The following is a 20,561-nucleotide window of genomic DNA, read 5'->3' on the forward strand; positions in this document are numbered from 1 at the left end:
CCGGACTCCGCTGATTGACCTAGAAGGACTCTTCGGCTTCCAGTGAACTGGGGAATACGGGTGCCAATTCTTAAAGCTTTCCAACTGGTGAGATTTCAAACCCGCCATTGATGCGTTATTTCAATCCTGAACAAACTTCCCTGACTATCAAATAGAGAAGAAGCGTGGTCTAGTGGAAAGAGCATGGGCCTGGGAATCGAGGACTTGGGTTCTAATCCCGACCCCACGATTTGTCTCCCGTGTGACCTTGAGCAAGTCACTTGACATCTCTGGACCTCAGTTACTTCACGTGTAAGATGGAGATTAAGACTTTGAGTCCTATGTGGGACTGGGACTGTGTCCAACCCATTTATCTAGTATCTACTCCAGTGTACAGTACCTGGCACATAGGAAGTCGTAACAAATATCATAAAAAATAGGGGTTCTTAAGACTAATCTTTTATCCTCTTAAGCTGCAATTTAAGATCACTCTCTCCCCTGTAGTGGAAATGGTACACAGATCGACACCATTCTGTCAAGACAATAGAAAGATCCAAATATCGGTTATAGAATTTGACTCTTTTTTTGTGAACCCCAGCTAGTGTGGATCAACACAAAGCAGGTAATAGCCAAACCAAATTGTGTTCAATTATGGCAACTTCAGTCTTAGGCAAACCAGCCTCCCAACTAATTTGAGTGGTCAGCTTGACACACTATCCTTCAAGTAAAAGGCTATGGATATTTTAGACGGTGCCACAAGTGGAATGTTCCTTACTGAGTTTCTTTAGTTGGCCTGAAAATTATATGTGACTCCTTTGATATGCAGAAGGATTGACATATCTCTCCACACAAGCCTCTCTGAGTTAAACGAGACACTCTACAGTCACGCTGTGCTACAGTTCCCTCTTCCATAATGCGGATAATATCTGCCTCTCCTTACCTCATGGGGATGTTATAAGGGTAACATGAGATAACTGATGTGAGAGCACTCTGGGAAAATAAGTACTATACAAAAACAAGGCATTATCGTGATTGTTATTTAGATTTCCCAAGGACTGGAACATTTTTTTTTAAATGGTATTTGTTCAGCACTTACTATGGGCCAGGAACCTTACTGAGCGGTGGGGTAGATACAAACTAATCTGGTTGGACACAATCCATATCCCACACAGGGTTTACAGTCTTAATCCCCATTTTCCAGATGAGGTAATGGAGGTTCAGAGAAGTTAAGTGACTTGTCCAAGGACATACAGCAGACAAGTGGTGTAGCCAGGATCAGAATCCACATCCTTTTTACCTCCCCCCCACCCAAAGCCCATGTTCTCTCCACTTCTCTGGACCTTGTTTACCCCATCTGTAAAATGGGGATTAAAACCGTAAACCCCACGTGGGACAGACGGAAACTATGTCCAATCTGATTAGCTTGTATCTACCTAGCGTTTAGTACAGTGTCTGGCACATAGTAAGCGCTGAACACATACCATTAAAAAATAAATGGGGGAAGCAGAATGGCCTAGTGGAAAGAGCACAGGCCTGAGAGAGGATCTGGGTTGATCCTGGCTCAGTCACTTGTCTGCTCTGTGACCTTGGGCAAGTCACCTGCTTTCAGTGCCTCAGTTATCTGTAAAATAGGAATTAAAGCTGTGAGCCCTATGTGGGACAGGGATGGGTCCAACTTGATTAGCATTTATCTACCCCAGCGCTTTAACAGTGCCTGGCGTACAGAAAGTGCTTAACAAATACCATAAAATATGTGTGCATATATACAGAGAGAGAAGGAGAGAGAGAGAGATAAATTTCAGCCACTGCGTAAGTGGGTTTGGCAGAATCTCTCTGCAGAAAACTTGATTTCTTGGAACCTGCCGTCTGGGCTCTTCTAGTCACTCAGCAGGTTTAGACCAGAACAAGCAGGTGTGGGATGTCCTTGGCAGATCCGAGCTGAGCCGGCAGTGAAACATTTATCATTGACTTTGCCGGGGAGCCAGGTGAGGTGACCTAAGTGTTCTTGTCATCGTATGGGTCTGGCTACATTATGTGAGGTTAAGAGTGTGTGTCGGAGGGCGTTTCAGCCAGAGCAGTTTAGAATGAACATATTCGGAAGGAGGAGGCAGGACCCTGGTGACATTGAACAGAGTAATTGCAAGGTTGCAAACAGGTTTGAGCTGCCCCAGCATTCTTGTCCTATTGTAGGGTCTTGTTGGAGGGTGGGGACAGAGACTGGAAATCATTCTTTTCAGACTCTGGTAGACATTGGCTAAAATATCTAGATGACTGTTCTCTGCTCCCTAAGGATAAGGACACAGGTCAAAATCAAGTATACACATTTCCAGTGAAAACTAAAAGATTATCCCGTGTTCTTGGTGTGTATCTGAGACCTAAGTTATGTTTCCTGAAAAGTGCTCCCATCTCTTCTCCCTCCATTTGGCAGAAGCCTGGGGAGACACTCTACTGGGATAGATTTGTGAGAGAAGGCTAGCTTGTCTCTGTCCCTCTTTAACATCTGTTCATTGATTCATTCTAAGCCCTCGTGGCTTTCGTGGGGAGAAACCCGAACCATGGGCCTGAGAATCCCCTGACAGAGCCTCATTGTCTCCTTCCGGTTCCCAGGCCTGGAGTGGCTCTTTCAGGCCTCTCCCTTAACAGGGGACAACCATGAACCTTGGCACGCCGTTCTTCATTCCAGATGTCGGGGTCTTCCGGGGCTAAATGGCAGATGACGTCTCAGGCGCTTGCTGAAAGTGTCCACCGCTTTCCTGTGCAAACACTACCCTAATTTAAGCCCTCGGCGAGTGGCTTCGGTCTCCCTGCTCCCTCTGAGCCCATTCCCACTAGTCGTCACCTCTTCGGCCACAGAGGACTGACGAGGACTTGGAGGAGAGCTTTCCAAGTGAGCTCTTTCAGGCCTCTGAAGGGATTCTCTGTTTAGCATTCTGAGACACTGGGTCCCTCTGAGAGCTGTAGGCATTGCTGTGGCCATTTGCCCGGCTACAGCTGGCCCAGAAATTAAGTCGCGGTGACCCGGCAACGGGGTCTTTGGCTTCCTGGCTGCCAGAGATCATTTCTCCAGGTCAGTGGGTCAAACCTCCGGGGAGGAATGTTCAGGGATGTGTTCCTCACTCTCTCCTCTGGGCCAGATGTACCGAAGCCCAGTATTTCCCAGGCATGCGTTTCTGCCGGTGTTCGCTGCCCCATGCCCAGGAGCTAACGGAGCCAAAAATTATTTTCACTGTGACTTGGCCTCATCTCCACTCCCAGCCGATACAAATTCCATATGCTCTTTCCAAAATAAGGCGCTGGGAATCACCTGAGCTTGCAGCACAGAGGGTGTATGAAAACAGATTAAATGGAGAGGGAGATGAGGGAAATGCTGGAGGATCTATCTATGCCCTACTGACCCTTTAAGTGGCTGCAGGTAAGTGTCAGGGTCTCAATTTCTTGTCTGGTGCTCGTAATCCGACACTTAAAAGAGTGGGCCTATGGAAAGGGATAATCATACTAATAATGGCATTTATTAAGCGCTTACTATGTGCAAAGCACTGTTCTAAGCGCTGGAGAGGTTACAAGGTGATCAGGTTGTCCCACAGGGGGCTGTCGGTCTTAATCCCCATTTTACAGACGAGGGAACTGAGGCACAGAGAGGTGAAGTGACTTGCCCAAAGTCACACAGCTGACAATTGGCGGAGTTGGGATCCCCAGAATAAGCCATGAGAAGAGTTATATTATAAAATCACCATGCAGCTATTAACCATCCCTCCACCCAGCCCCATAGTACTTTGGTACATACCTGTAATTTTGTTTATTTATATTAATGTCTGACTTCCTCTCTGGACTGTAATCCCATTGTGGTCAGGGAATGTGTCTGTTATATTTTACTCTCTCAAATGCTAATACAGAGCTCTGCATACAGTAAGTGCTCAATAAATACAATTGACTAACAATAACCATGAGAGATGGGCACTGCTTTAAGGGAAGCAGTGTGGCCTAGTGGAAAGAGCATAGGACCAGGAGTCAGGAAACTTGGGTTCTAATTCCAGCTCTGCCTTTTACCTCCCGTGTGACCTTGGGCTAGTAGCTTGAATTCTCTGTGCCTCAGTTTCTTCATCTGTAGAATGGGGCATTTAACATAATGCTTGGCACATAGTAAGTGCTTATCTGGAGAAGCAGCATGGTATTTTGGATAAAGCATGGGCTTGAGAGTCAAAAGGTCATGGCTTCTCATCCCAGCTCTGCCACTTTTCTGCTGTGTGACTTTGGGCAAGTCACTTACCTGTGCCTTGGTAACTGTGCCTCAGTTACCTCATCTGTAAAATGGGGATAAGAGTGTGAGCCCCACGTGGGACAGGGACCGCGTGCAATCTGATTAACTTGTATCTACCCCAATGCTTAGAAAGTGCTTGGCACATAGTAAGCACTTAACGAGTGCCATGATTACTATTATTATTATCAAGCACTATTATTATTAGATTGGTAATACTGGACCCCCTTAGGCCCTAACCCCTGAAAATGTAAATTCATTCATTCAATTGTATTCATTGAGTGCTTACTGTGTGCAGAGCACTGTACTAGGAGCTTGGGAAGTACAAGTCGGCAATATATAGGGACGGTCCCTACCCAATAACGGGCTCACAGTCTAGAAATAGCAATAGAATAGCAATTCAGTAGTAATATAGTAAATAGTACCCAATAACAGGCTCACAGTCTAGAAATAGCAATAGAATAGCAATTCAATAGTAATATAGTAAATAGTAGTATAGTATAGTAAATAGTAATATTTACTATATAGTTAATAGTAATGGCAAGTAAATAGCAATTGAATTACACCCCCATCCTAATTCTCAAAAGGTTAGGCTGAAGAATAAGAGAATAGGTTTAGGAGGTCACTTGCCATCCTGAAATGCCACTGGGCTTCATAGCTCGCTGGAGTATGTCTCTGTCTCTGTCTCCCCCGTTTAGACTGTGAGCCCACTGTTGGGTAGGGACTGTCTCTATATGTTGCCAATTTGTACTTCCCAAGCGCTTAGTACAGTGCTCTGCACATAGTAAGCGCTCAATAAATACGATTGATGATGATGATGATGAGTAATTGGTTGCTTTTCTGGTTTCCACCCAGAGGCCCCCGTCAGTTCCTCCTCCAGCAATGTCACATGAGGCAGTCGGAGCTGCAGCCTCACCGCAGGCGCTGTTCCCAGATTAATGCCAGCAAATAGCTCACGTTCAGCACTTATCCCGTCAAACCGCAGGGCACAGTGCAGAGGTGGGGGCTGGGGCTGGGATCCTTTCACAGTTTTAGGGAGAAAGTGAAGCAGGCAGCTTCAGTCCGATCCTGGGTCGAATCTGGACTTGCATCCTGAACTTCACGGACTGCTTAGAGCTGAGTGGTGGGGTGTATGTGCGATTTGAGGATTCTCTCTAAGAAGGAAAGACTCCCTCCCTGTCCCAGTCTGGGATTCGGGATCAAGCCCCTGTGTTGGGTTGCTCATTAACTTGGATGAAATTCTGGGTGTGCGCAGAGAGATTGGAATAGTCTGGTAGGAAAGCGAGGCATAGTGTGTTTAAATGCAATCCTCTCCTGCTGCTCCCTCCCAGGACATCTGGAGACATGATTGGGGGGTAAGTAAGACCAGCCCCAGTGTCTCCTCTCCAGAGTCCCGGAGCGCTTCTGACCCATCTGATCAAGATTACTTGGGACTGGAGTAATAATAATAATAATAATAATAATGGTATTTGTTAAGTGTTTACTATGTGCAAAGCACTGTTCTGAGTGCTGGGGGGATTGATACGAGGTTATCAGGTTGTCCCACCTGGGGCTCACAGTCTTAATCCCCATTTGACAGACGAGGTAACTGAGGCACAGAGAAGTAAACTGACGTACCCAAAGTCTCACGCAGCTAACAAGTGACGGAGCCGGGATTAGAACCCATGATCTCTGACTCTCAAGTCCAGGCTCTTTCCACTGAACCACGCTGCTTCTCTAACTAGTAGCGTGGCCTAGTGGAAAGAGCGTGGGGCTGGGAGTCGGAGGACCTGGGTTTTAATCCTGACTCAGCCTCTTGCCTGCTGTGTGATCTTACGCAAGTTGCTTAGCTTCTCTGGGCCTTTTATATCATCTGTAAAATGGGGATTGAATCCTACTCCCTCCTACTTAGACTGTGAGCCTCATGCGGAACAGAGACTGTGTTCAACCTGATAACCTTGTAACCCAGTGCTTAGAACAGTGCTAGGCACACAGAAAGTGTTTAACAAATACTATTCTTATTATTTTAGAGGATAACAGTAGTGAAGATACCATAGTAATTTAATATCCTCCCCTCTAACAAATGCACACTTATTTAATTAGTTACCAACATAAAAAGAGGGAGAGACAGGTATTACCGCAAAGGATAGGGTGGTCTCTTTAGTGACATAAATCACTGACATGTTGCTGCTTTTTCTCATATTAATAATGATAATGACAATAACATTTGTCGCTTTTAAGTGCTTAGTAGGTGCCAAGCACTACATTAGATGCAGGGTAATCGGAATATCAGTTGGGACACAGTCCCTGTCCCACGTGGGGCTCACAGTCAAACGGAGAGGGAGAACAGGTATTTTATCCCCGTTTTACAGATGAAGAAACTGAGGCATGGCGAAGTGATTTGCCCAAGATCACAGAGCAGGCAAGTGGTAGAATATGGGTTGGAACCCGGGTCTCCCGACTCCCAGCCCCATAGTCCTTTCCAGTAGGCCATGTGGGCTCTCATCTTTCAGGCAGGTGAAAGATCACAGACATGATTTGTTTGAGAACCAAGAATTTGCCGTTATCGCCTGCACTGATTTCCATGGAATTGGGCCGCGCATACCCTGCCAAAAAGACAGGGGCGAAAGTCGATTAATGCCAAGTGAATATGGATCATCCAGAATTTTCTGATATCAGTTGGAGGCCACAATAACGAATTATCCACAGTTCTAGTGGAAAGATCTAAAAGAAAAATTTGTCTGAATTATTCGAAACACTTGTAAGCTTTCACTGCTAAATCGGCTAGCATCAGTGATCTAAACCTTAATTGGGAGACAAATAGATCTGGCTTTTGCTTTTCTCGACCTGGCCTCAGAGGGTTGAAATAATCTGTGTAAGATTAACTAGTCCAACTCCTTGCGTCCGGGCAACACCTAAACCTGTGTGTGTGTACACCAAACTACTAACGTATACCATTCGTTTTGTTTTTTTACATTTGTTAAGCACTACATACAGCTGTAATAATAATAATAATAACAATAATGGTATTTAAGCACTTACTATGTGCTAAGCACTGGACTAACTGCTGAGGTAGGTACACGCTAATAAGGTTGGACACGGTCCCTGTCCCAAATTAATAATAATAACAGTGATGGTATTTAAGCACTTATGTGCTAAGCACTGGACTAACTGCTGAGGTAGATACACGCTAATAAGGTCCCTGTCTCAAATTGAGTTCACAGTCTCAATCCTCATTTTACAGATAAGGTAATTGAGGCACAGAGAAGTGAAGTGACCTTTTTTTTTTTTTTAAAATGGTATTTAAGTGCTTCCTATGTGCCAGGCACTTTTACTAAAACCCGGGGTAGACACAGGATAATCAGGTTGGACATAGTCCCTGTCCCACACAGGGCTAACAGCTTTAATTCTCATATTACAGATGGGGTAACTGAGGCGCAGAGAAGTTAAGCGATTTGCCTAAGGTTGCACAGCAGCCGAGGGACGGAGCCGGAATTAGAGCCGAGGTCCGCTGACTCGTAGGCCTGTGCTTTTTCCACACTAAGCCATGCTGCTTCTTGACCACATTCTTCAAGTGGTTCCAACCACTACCCACGGCACCCGTTCCCGCTTTCAACTCCAATCCCACCTGCAGCCCTCTCAGCCTTTTCCCAAGCGGGTTGGATCAAACTGAATAAAATCCCTGTCTAACGGTGATGTCGGTTTGAATCATTCGGAACAGGCCCTGCCACAGAGCGTGTCTTACTGTGGCACCGGGAGCCTGGGAACGCTCCGCTCTTCCTGGAAACAGTTTCACCCCTCTTCCAGTCGTAGAGGAGGTTTCCATCAATCCACCCGCTCCGGATCCCAGCGTGCGGTTCTGTTCGGAGGAAGGAGCCGGTTTTCCTCTTCCTGGAAACCGTTGCCTAACGAACTCGATCACGGCTTTCCGAACTGGCCGGGTTCCTTGGACGGCAGTGAGGAGTCATTGAGTGGGAGAGGTGAATGCCTAAAATCCCCAGGGCCTGTTTTGGCATCTTGTTGGTCATCGCTAGGGTTAAGCCGTACTGCCCTACAGGGTCTGATTCGGGAGGCACCCGTGCCTCTCTGATGTTGCCTTGCGAACCCTTCATCCCAAGTGTTTAGACCAAACGCACGCAAGAAGTCTTTTAAAACGTGGTCCGTTAGGTCCGGATAATCTAATTAGGAGTCACTTGTCTCCTTGCAGGTGGAGAGGCCTCAGGCTGGCTGGGTGGCTCTGAGTGAGTGACTCACTTTACCTTTCCAAAACCTCCCTTTCCCCATCTTCAAAATGAGAAGCGAAGTGGTGACCCAAACCTCCTGGGTGTTTTTTTTTTTTTTTAAATATTTAAGAGCTTGCTATGTAGCAGGCACTGTACTAAGTGCTGGGGTAGATACAAGCTTAATCAGGTTGGACACAGTCCATGTCCCACATGGGGCTCCCTGTCTTAACCCCCTTTTCACAGGTGAGGTCATGGAGGGACGGAGGAGTTAAGCGACTCGTCCGAAGTCACGTAGCAGACGAGTGTCAGAGCTGGAATTAGAACCCAGGTCCTTCCGACACCCAGGTTTGTAATAATTATAATAATAATGACAGCATTTATCGTCAGTTGTATTTATTGAGCGCTTACTAGGTGCAGAGCACTGTACTAAGCGCTTGGGAAGTACAGATTGGCAACATATAGAGACAGTCCCTACCCAACAGTGGGCTCACAGTCTGAAAGGGGGAGACAGAGAACAAAACCAAACATACTAACAAAATAAAATAAATAGAATAGATACGTACAGGTAAAATAAATAGAGTAATAAATATGTACAAACATATATACAGGTGCTGTGGGGAAGGGAAGGAGGTAAGATGGGGGGGATGGAGAGGGGGACGAGGGGAAGAGGAAGGAAGGGGCTCCCTTCCACCTGGGCTCTGACCGTGCATGTGCTACGCTCTCCAGGGCGGGGGTCCCTTTATTAAGCTCTTACTATGTGCAAAGCACTGTTCGAAGCGCTGGGGAGGTTACAGGGCGATCAGGTTGTCCCACGGGGGGCTCACAGTCTTAATCCCCATTTTCCCGATGAGGTCACTGAGGCCCAGAGAAGTTGTGACTTGAGCAAAGTCCCACAGCTGACCATTGCCGGAGAAGGGATTTGAACCCGTGACCTCTGACTCCAAAGCCCGGGCTCTTTCCACTGAGCCCCGCTGCTTCTCGGTGTCCTGTGGTTTTCCTGCGAATCACTTGGCACTCTGGCCGATTTCATCCTGAACTGTCCTTACTTGTTCACGTGTCCAGCCTCGAACTCTCTCTTGGGGTCCCCGAGGGAGCCTTAAACAGCACCACGTCGGAAAGAGCCTAACGGGTCACAGGACCGGGAGCTGGAAAATCCCGGTTCTATTTCCAGGTCTGCAACTGGCCTGCTGTGCAACCTTGGGGGAGTCAGTTAACCTCTCTGTGCCTCAGTTTCCTCAGCTGTAAAACGAGGATAACCTCGCTGCTCTCCCTCCCTTTTAGATTGTGGGCACCGTGTGGGTCAGGAACTGTGCCCAATCTGATTTAGAACCTACCCCAGTGCGTAGTACCGAGTAAATCTCCTTGCACAGATCAAATCTCAGAGGAATTTGAGAAAGTTAAATGCTGTTGTCCCCCTTTGGGGTTGGATTTCCCCTCGTGAGCTCTGGAAAATAAAATAACCAGAAGGCACCAAGGGGAAACAGCATGGCCTAATGGACAGAGCACAGGTTGGGAGTCAGAAGGACTTGGGTTCTAATCCCTGCTCGGCTGCTTATCTGTGGACTTTGGGCAAGTCGTTCCACTTCTCTGTGCCTCATCTGTAAAATGGGGATGAACACTGATCCCCATGTAAGACGTGGATTGGGTCCAACCTGATTAACTTGGAGGCCTTCCCAGACTGAGCCCCTTCCTTCCTCTCCCCCTCGTCCCCCTCTCCATCCCCCCCATCTTACCTCCCTCCCTTCCCCACAGCACCTGTATATATGTATATATGTTTGTACATATTTTTTTTACTCTATTTAATTTATTTGTACATATCTATTCTATTTATTTTATTTTGTTAGTATGTTTGGTTTTATTCTCTGTCTCCCCCTTTTAGACTGTGAGCCCACTGTTGGGTAGGGACTGTCTCTATATGTTGCCAATTTGTACTTCCCAAGCGCTTAGTACAGTGCTCTGCACATAGTAAGCACTCAATAAATACGATTGATGATGATCTACCCCAGTGCTTTTTAGTACAGTCTGGTACAGTGCCCTGCACACAGTAAGCGCTCAATAAATACGATTGAATGATACATAATAAGCCCTTAAAAAAATACTATTTTTTAAAAAAAGCACCTTGAAGGTAATCTGCACCGCCCCCCACACTCGCCCGCCCCGGAAAATCACGCTGATGTGGCCAAAGGATTTGACTTTGAGGAAGAATGACCTACATCCACAAGCGCTTAGTACAGTGCTCTGCACACAGTAAGCGCTTACTAAATACAAGTGAGTGAATGAATGAATGACAGGTCACCGAGGATCTTGCAAGCTTGTTGTGGGCAGGGAATAATAATAATAATGGTGATAATAATTATGGGATTTGTTAAGCACTTACTATGTGCCAAGCACTATTCTAAGCGCTGGGGTAGATACAAAGTAATTAGGTTGTCCCACGTGGGGCTCACAGTCTTAATCCCCATTTTACAGAGGAGGTAACTGAGGCACAGAGAAGTGGTTTGCCCAGGGTCACACGGCAGACTTCCCATTGTACTTTGGAGTGTACTTTCCCAGTTGTGTAGTACAGTGCTCTGCAAACATTAAGCGCTCAATAAATATAATTGAATGAAAGGTCACCAAGGATCTTGCAAGCTGGTTGTGGGCAGGGAATGTCACTGTTAATTATTTTATTGTACTTTCCCAGGAATTTAGTACAGTGCTCTGTACGCAGTAAGCACGCAATAAATACAATTGAATGAATGAATGAAAGGTCACCGAGGATCTCGCAAGCTCCTTGTGGGCAGAAAATGTCACCGTTTATTGTTGTACTTTTCCAGGCGCTTAGTATGATGCTCTGCACACAGTAAGCACTTAATAAATACGATTGAATGAATGAATGAAAGGTCACCGAGGATCTTGCAAGCTTGTTGTGGGCAGGGAATAATAATAATAATGGTAATAATAATTATGGGATTTGTTAAGCGCTTACTATGTGCCAAGCGCTTTTCTAAGCGCTGGGGTAGATACAAAGTAATTAGGTTGTCCCACGTGGGGCTCACAGTCTTAATCCCCATTTTACAGAGGGGGTAACTGAGGCACAGAGAAGTTAAGTGGTTTGCCCAGGGTCACACGGCAGACTTCCCATTGTACTTTGTAGTGTACTTTCCCAGTTGTTTAGTACAGTGCTCTGCACACATTAAGCGCTCAATAAATATAGTTGAATGAAAGGTCACCAAGGATCTTGCAAGCTGGTTGTGGGCAGGGAATGTCACTGTTTATTATTTTATTGTACTTTCCCAGGAACTTAATACAGTGCTCTGTATGCAGTAAGCACGCAATAAATACAATTGAATGAATGAATGAAAGGTCACCGAGGATCTTGCAAGCTCCTTTTGGGCAGGAAATGTCACCGTTTATTGTTGTACTTTTCCAGGCGCTTAGTATGATGCTCTGCACACAGTAAGCGCTTAATAAATACGATCGAATGAGTGAGTGGTCACTGAGGATCTTGCAAGCTGGTTGTGGGCAGGGAATGTCTCGGTTTATTGTTGTATTGTACTTTCCCGGGCACTTAGTACAGTGCTCGGTACACAGTAAGCACTCAATCAATACAATTGAATGAATGAATGAAAAGTCACTGAGGATCTCTTTGTGGGCAGGGAGTGCCACCATCTATTGTTGCACTGTACTTTCCCAGGCGCTTAGTACAGTGCTCTGTACACAGTAAGTGCTTAATAAATATGATTGAATGAATGGTCACTGAGCATCTTGCAAGCTCCTTGTGGGCAGGGAATGTCACCGTTTATTGTTGTATTATACTTTCCCAGGTGCTTAGTACAGTGCTCTGTACACAGTAAGCGCTCAATCAATATGATTGAATGAATGAGAGGTCACCAAGGATCTTGCCAGCTCCTTGTGGGCAGGGAATGGCACCATTTATTGTCGCATTGCACAGTGCTCTGCACACAGCGAGATGGGGCTTTGGAGTCAGGGGATATGAGTTCAAATCCCGGCTCTGCCAGTTGTCAGCTGGGTGACTTTGGGCAAGTCACTTAACTTCTCTGTGCCTCAGTTCCCTCATCTGTAAAATGGGGATTAAGACTGTGAGCCCCATATGGAACAAGCTGATCTTCTCCTTAGAACAGTGCTTTGCACATAGTAAGCACTTAACAAATGCCATTATTATTACTGTAACCCCCTCAGTGCTTAGAACAGTGCTTTGCACATATTATTATTATTATTGTAACCTCCCCAGCGCTTAGAACAGTGCCTTGCACATATTATTATTATTATTGTAACCTCCCCAGTGCTTAGAACAGTGCTTTGCACATATTATTGTAACCTCCCCAGCGCTTAGAACAGTGCTTTGCACATAGTAAGCACTTAACAAATGCCATTATTATTATTCTTGTAACCTCCCCAGCGCTTAGCACAGTGCTTTGCACATAGTAAGTGCTTAATAAATGCCGCCATTATTATTATTATTATTATTATTAATCAATAGGAGTTAGTATGTTTTGTTCTCTGTCTCCCCCTTCTAGACTGTGAGCCCGCTGTTGGGTAGGGACCGTCTCTATATGTTGCCTACTTGTACTTCCCAAGCGCTTAGTACAGTGCTCTGCGCACAGTAAGTGTTCAATAAATACGATTGATTGAATGAACTGTTGTTGATGATGATAGTATTAAGCACTTACTCTGTGCCAAGCACTGTTCTAAGCGCTGGGGTAGATTGAAGGTAATCAGGGTGCCCCATGTGGAGCTCACAGTTTTCACCCCCGTTTGACAGATGAGGTAACTGAGGCCCAGAGAAGTGAAGTGGCTGGCCCAAAGTCACACAGCTGACAAGTGGGGGAGCCAGGATTAGAACCCACGACCTCCGACTCCCCAGCCCGGGCTCCTCTCCCCCTCGTCCCCCTCTCCATCCCCCCATCTTACCTCCTTCCCTTCCCCACAGCACCTGTATATATGGATATATGTTTAGACATATTTATTACTCTTTTTATTTGTACATGTTTATTCTATTTATTTTATTTTGTTACTACGTTTTGTTCTCCGTCTCCCCCTTCTAGACTGTGAGCCCACTGTTGGGTAGGGACTGTCTCTATATCATCATCATCATCATCATCAATCGTATTTATTGAGCGCTTACTATGTGCAGAGCACTGTACTGAGCGCTTGGGAAGTCCAAGTTGGCAACATATAGAGACAGTCCCTACCCAACAGTGGGCTCACAGTCTAAAAGGGGGAGACAGAGAACAAAACCAAACATACTAACAAAATAAAATAAATAGAATAGATATGTACAAATAAAATAGAGTAAAAAATATGTACAAACCTATATACATATGATGCCAACTTGTACTTCCCAAGCGCTTAGTACAGTGCTCTGCACACAGTAAGTGCTCAGTAAATACGATTGAATGAATGAATTTATTACTCTATTTTTTTATTTTACTTGTACATATCTATTCTATTTATTTTATTTTGTTAGTATGTTTGGTTTTGCTCTCTGTCTCCCCCTTTTCAGACGGTGAGCCCACTGTTGGGTAGGGACTGTCTCAATATGTTGCCAACTGGGACTTCCCAAGCGCTTAGTCCAGTGCTCTGCACACAGTAAGCGCTCAATAAATACGATTGAATGAATGAATTTATTACTCTTTATTTTACTTGTACATATCTATTCTATTTATTTTATTTTGTTAGTATGTTTGGTTTTGCTCTCTATCTCCCCCTTTTTAGACGGTGAACCCACTGTTGGGTAGGGACTGTCTCAATATGTTGCCAACTTGGACTTCCCAAGCGCTTAGTCCAGTGCTCTGCACACAGTAAGCGCTCAATAAATACGATTGATTGATTGATTAAGCCTCGCTTGAGGTCATCTGTGTGGAGGTCACTGGGACTGGAGTTTCCTTTTTAAGGCGATGGGAGGAGGCAGGAAACGCCGGCAGAGAGCCTCACGCCGCCACTGCCCTCTGCTGGACCACTTCCGCAACTGCAGCCCGGCTCTGCCCGAGGCCGCCCACTCTCACTGCCCTCTGCCGGCCCACTTCCGCAACTGCAGCCCGGCTCTGCCCAACGCCACCGCCTCTCACTGCCCTCTGCCGGCCCACTTCCGCAACTGCAGCCCGGCTCTGCCCGACGCCGCCGCCTCTCACTGCCCTCTGCCGGCCCACTTCCGCAACTGCCGCCCGGCTCTGCCCAACGCCGCCCGCTCTCGCTGCCCTCTGCTGGAACACTTCCGCAACTGCCGCCCGGCTCTTCCCAACGCCGCCCGCTCTCACTGCCCTCTGCCGGACCACTTCCGCAACTGCAGCCCGGCTCTGCCCCACGCCGCCCGCTCTCACTGCCCTCTGCTGGAACACTTCCGCAACTGCAGCCCGGCTCTGCCCAACGCCGCCGCTTCTCACTGCCGTCTGCCGGAACACGTCCGCAACTGCCGCCCGGCACTGCCCAACGCCGCCCGCTCTCGCTGCCCTCTGCTGGAACACTTCCGCAACTGCCGCCCGGCTCTTCCCAACGCCGCCCGCTCTCACTGCCCTCTGCCGGCCCACTTCCGCAACTGCCGCCCGGCTCTGCCCAACGCCGCCCGCTCTCACTGCCCTCTGCCGGAACACTTCCGAAACTGCAGCCCGGCACTGCCCAACGCCGCCCGCTCTCGCTGCCCTCTGCTGGAGCACTTCCGCAACTGCCGCCCGGCTCTTCCCAACGCCGCCCGCTCTCACTGCCCTCTGCCGGAACACTTCCGCAACTGCAGCCCGGCTCTGCCCAACGCCGCCCGCTCTCACTGCCCTCTGCCGGAACACTTCCGAAACTGCAGCCCGGCTCTGCCCGACGCCGCCCGCTCTCACTGCCCTCTGCCGGCCCACTTCCGCAACTGCCTCCCGGCTCTGCCCGACGCCGCCGCCTCTCACTGCCCTCTGCCGGCCCACTTCCGCAACTGTAGCCCGGCTCTGCCGAAAGCCGTCGCGTCTTACTGCCCTCTGCCGGGCCACGACCGCAACTGCCGCCCGGCTTTGCCCGACGCCGCCGCCTCACACTGCCCTCTGCCGGCCCACTTCCGCAACTGCCGCCCGGCTCTGCCCGACGCCACCGCCTCTCACTGCCCTCTGCCGGAACACTTCCGCAACTGCCGCCCGGCACTGCCCAACGCCGCCCGCTCTCGCTGCCCTCTGCTGGAACACTTCCGCAACTGCCGCCCGGCTCTTCCCAACGCCGCCCGCTCTCACTGCCCTCTGCTGGAACACTTCCGCAACTGCAGCCCGGCTGTGCCCAACGCCGCCCGCTCTCACTGCCCTCTGCTGGAACACTTCCGCAACTGCAGCCCGGCTCTGCCGAAAGCCGTCGCGTCTTACTGCCCTCTGCCGGTCCACGGCCGCAACTGCAGCCAGGCTCTGCCCAACGGCGCCCGCTCTCACTGCCCTCTGCCGGAACACTTCCGCAACTGCCGCCCGGCTCTGCCCGCCGCCGCCGCCTCTCACTGCCCTCTGCCGGCCCACTTCCGCAACTGCAGCCCGGCTCTGCCCGATGACGCCGCCTCTCACTGCCCTCTGCCGGGCCACGGCCGCAACTACAGCCTGACTGTGCCCAACGCCGCCGCGCCTTACTGCCCTCTGCCGGACCACGGCCGCAACTGCGGCCCGGCTCGTCACCCACTTGGACCGAAAGGCCTGTTAGGTCACATTGCTAGTTGGCCAGGCCCCAGCTCTATGGCTCTTAATAATAATAATGATAATAATAATGATAATAATAGTATTTGTTAAGCACTTACTAGGTGCCAAACACTGTTAAAAAGCGCTAGGGTGGATATAGTAATAATGATGACATTTATTAAGCACTTACTATGTGCAAAGCACTGTTCTAAATGCTGGGGAGGTTGCCAGGTGATCAGGTTGTCCCACGGGGGTGCTCACAGTCTTAATCCCCATTTTGCAGACGAGGTAGCTGATGGTGATGGCATTTATTAAGCGCTTACTATGTGCAGAGCACTGTTCTAAGCACTGGGGAGGTTATAAGGTGATCAGGTTGTCCCAGGTGGGGCTCGCAGTCTTAATCCCCATTTTGCAGATGAGGTAACTGATGATGATGATGATGGCATTTATTAAGTGCTTACTATGTGCAGAGCACTGTTCTAAGCGCTGGGGAGGTAACAAGGTGATCAGGATGTCGCACGTGGGGCTCACAGTCTTAATCCCCATTTTGCAGATGAGGTAACTGATGATGATGACGGCATTTATTAAGTGCTTACTATGTGCAGAGCACTGTTCTAAACACTGGGGAGGTTACCCGGTGATCATGTTGTCCCATGTGGGGCTCACAGGCTTAATCCCCATTTTGCAGATGAGGTAACTGATGATTATGGCATTTATTAAGTGTTTACTATGCACAGAGCACTGTTCTAAATGCTGGGGAGGTTACCAGGTGATCCGGTTGTCCCATGGAGGGCTCACAGTCTTAATCCCCATTTTACAGATGAGGTAACTGATGATGAGGATGGCATTTATTAAGCACTTACTATGTGCAGAGCACTGTTCTAAATGCTGGGGAGGTTACAGGGTGATCAGGTTGTCCCACGTGGGGCTCACAGTCTTAATCCCCATTTTGCAGATGAGGTAACATGATGATGATGATGATGTAATTTATTATGTGTTTACTATGTGCAGAGCACTGTTCTAAGCGCTGGGGAGGTTACAAGGTGATCAGGTTGTCCCACGTGGGGCTCACAGTCTTAATCCCCATTTTGCAGATGAGGTAACTGATGATGAGGATGGCATTTATTAAGCGCTTACTATGTGCAGAGCACTGTTCTAAGCGCTGGGGAGGTTACAAGGTGATCAGGTTGTCCCACGTGGGGCTCACAGTCTTAATCCCCATTTTGCAGATGAGGTAACTGATGATGATGGCATTTACTGTTTACCATGTGCAGAGCACTGTTCTAAGCGCAGGGGAGGTTACAAGGTGATCAGGTTGTCCCACGGGGGGCTCACAGTCTTAATCCCCATTTTGCAGATGAGGTAACTGATGATGATGATGATGGCATTTATTAAGCACTTATTATGTGCAGAGCACTGTTCTAAATGCTGGGGAGGTTACTAGGTGATCAGATTTTCCCATGGGGGGCTCACAGTCTTAATCCCCATTTTGCAGATGAGGTAACATGATGATGATGATGTCATTTATTATGTGTTTACTATGTGCAGAGCACTGTTCTAAGCGCTGGGGAGGATACAAGGCGATCAGGTTGTCCCACGGGGGGCTCACAGTCTTAATCTCCATTTTACAGATGAGGGAACTGAGGCACAGAGAAGTGAAGTGACTTGCCCGAAGTCACACAACTTGACAGGTGGCGGAGCCGGAATTGGAACCCATGACCTCTGACTCCAAAGCCTGGGCTCCTTCCACTGAGCCACGCCGCTTCTCAAATATATAAGGTAATCAGGTTGTCCCACGTGGGGCTGCCAGACGTAATCCCCATTCTCCAGATGAGGTCACTGAGGCCCAGAGAAGTGAAATGACTTGCCCAAAGTCACACAGCTGACAAATGGCGGTGGCAGCCAGCCAGGATTGTGTAAGCTTGAGCCTCGGCAGAATGGGCAGAAAATGTTTCCCCTCTCTCTTGTCACTTCAGTTTTCTCATAGGGATCCAGAATGCGCTTAGTGATAATAATAATAATAATAATAATTGTGTATATGTTTGTACATATTTTTTACTCTATTTTATTTGTACATATCTATTCTATTTATTTTATTTTGTTAGTATGTTTGGTTTTGTTCTCTGTCTCCCCCTTTTAGACTGTGAGCCCACTGTTGGGTAGGGAGTGTCTCTATATGTTGCCAATTTGTCCTTCCCAAGCGCTTAGTACAGTGCTCTGCACATAGTAAGCGCTCAATAAATACGATTGATGATGATGATGATGATGATGACGGTATTTAAGCACTTACTCTGTGCCAAGCACTGTTCTAAGCGCTGGGGTAGATACGGGGTAATCAGGTTGTCCCACATGGGGCTCTCACTTTTAATCCCCGTTTTACAGATGAGGTCACCGAGGCACAGCGAAGAGACTTGCCCAATGTGACCCAGCAGACAAGTGGCAGAGGCAGGATTAGAACCCACATCCTCTGACTCCCAAGCTCACGTTCTTTCCACTAAGCCACGCTGCTTCTCTTGGTACAGTACCCTGCACACAGTAACCCTGCACACAGTAAATAAATAATAAATTGTTATTATTATAATAATAATTTATTTATTGCTCAATAAATGATTGAATGAGTGAGTGGAAGAGCGCTTTGAGCTCCAAGGAGAGATGTTTTCCCCCGTCTCCCCCAGGAAATCCAAGGCTTTTGTTTAGACAGGAATCCCTGCTACTTTCAGTATCTCAGGCTCTGCCACTCCCCCACTGTGTGACTCTGGGCAAGTTGCTTAACTTCTCTGTGCCTCGGTTCGCTCATCTGTAAAAATGGGGATCGGATACCCGTTCTCTCTCTCCCTTAATCTGTGAGCTCCATGTGAGGCAAGGGCTGGATCTGATCTGCTTATTTTTAAACCAGTGCACAGTACAGTGATAATGATGATAATCATCATCAATCGTATTTATTGAGCGCTTACTATGTGCAGAGCACTGTACTAAGCGCTTGGGAAGTACAAATTGGCAACATATAGAGACGGTCCCTACCCAACAGTGGGCTCACAGTCTAAAAGGGGGAATATAATGGCATTTATTAAGCACTCACTATGTGGGAAGCACTTTTCTAAGCTCTAGGGGGAATACAAGGTTGTCCCTCGTGGGGCTCACAGTCTTAATCCCCATTTTCCAGACGAGTTAACTGAGGCACCGAGAAGTTAAGTGACTCGCCCAAAGTCACACAGCTGACGAGCGGCGGAGCGGGGATTAGAACCCACGACCTCTGGCTCCCAAGCCCGTGTTCTTTCCACTGAGCCACGCTGCTTCTCTTAAGTGCTTGACGCATGGTAAGTACTTAACACCATTAATCGACCGATGATATTTCATGAGCCTTTGCCATTTGCGGGGCAGTGTACTAAACGCTTCAGAGAGTGCAATGTAACGTATTTGGTAGACGTGTTCCCTGCCCACAAGTTGACCGTCTAGAGATTATTACTATTTTGAGAAGCAGCGTGGCTCAGTGGAAAGAGCCCGGGCTTTGGAGTCAGAGGTCATGGGTTCAAATCCCCGCTCCGCCAGCTGTCAGCCGTGTGACTTCGGGCAAGTCACTTAACTTCTCTGTGCCTGTTACCTCATCTGTAAAATGGGGATGAAGACTGTGAGCCCCCCCGTGGGACAACCTGATCACCTTGTAACCTCCCCAGCGCTTAGAAGAGTGCTTTGCACATAGGAAGCGCTTAACAAATACTATTATTATTATTATTATTATTATTATTATTTTCTAAAGCACCTCAGGGAGGTGGACCTCCTCCCTCAGTGGACCTCTGTCCACTCCTGTACTCTTTTGCCTCCTCTGAAGAGAATGGGCCCAATGTTAAGCAGATGACTGGAAATCTTGTTACCTGAGTTACTATTCCTCTCCGGCCCAATGGCTAATCATCATCAATCGTATTTATTGAGCGCTTACTATGTGCACAGCACTGTACTAAGCGCTTGGGAAGTACGAATTGGCAACATATAGAGACAGTCCCTACCCAACAGTGGGCTCACAGTCTAAAAGGGGGAGACAGAGAACAAAACCAAACATACTAACAAAATAAAATAAATAGAATAGATATGTATAAGTAAAATAAACAGAGTAATAAATATGTACAAACATATATACATATAGAAGGGGCTAAGGGCTATTGCCAAAATGGCTTGGAGCCCTTACGTTGTTAAAGTCTAGGCCTGCTGGGAATGTTCTGGTTTGCAGAAGTTGAAGAGGGAGGAGGGTAATTTGCGGGGATGTGGCAGTGAAATGATAATAATGCTTGTGGCATTTGTTTAAGCGCTTACTCTGGGCCAGGCACTGTACGAAGGGCTGGAGTGGATCATCATCATCATCATCAATCGTATTTATTGAGCGCTTACTGTGTGCAGAGCACTGTACTAAGCGCTTGGGAAGTACAAGTTGGCAACACGTAGAGACAGTCCCTACCCAACAGTGGGCTCACAGTCCAAGCATCTTTTGGCCCCTCCGCTATC

This window comes from Tachyglossus aculeatus, chromosome 6 (assembly GCF_015852505.1).
Source record: "Tachyglossus aculeatus isolate mTacAcu1 chromosome 6, mTacAcu1.pri, whole genome shotgun sequence".
NCBI lineage: Eukaryota > Metazoa > Chordata > Mammalia > Monotremata > Tachyglossidae > Tachyglossus > Tachyglossus aculeatus.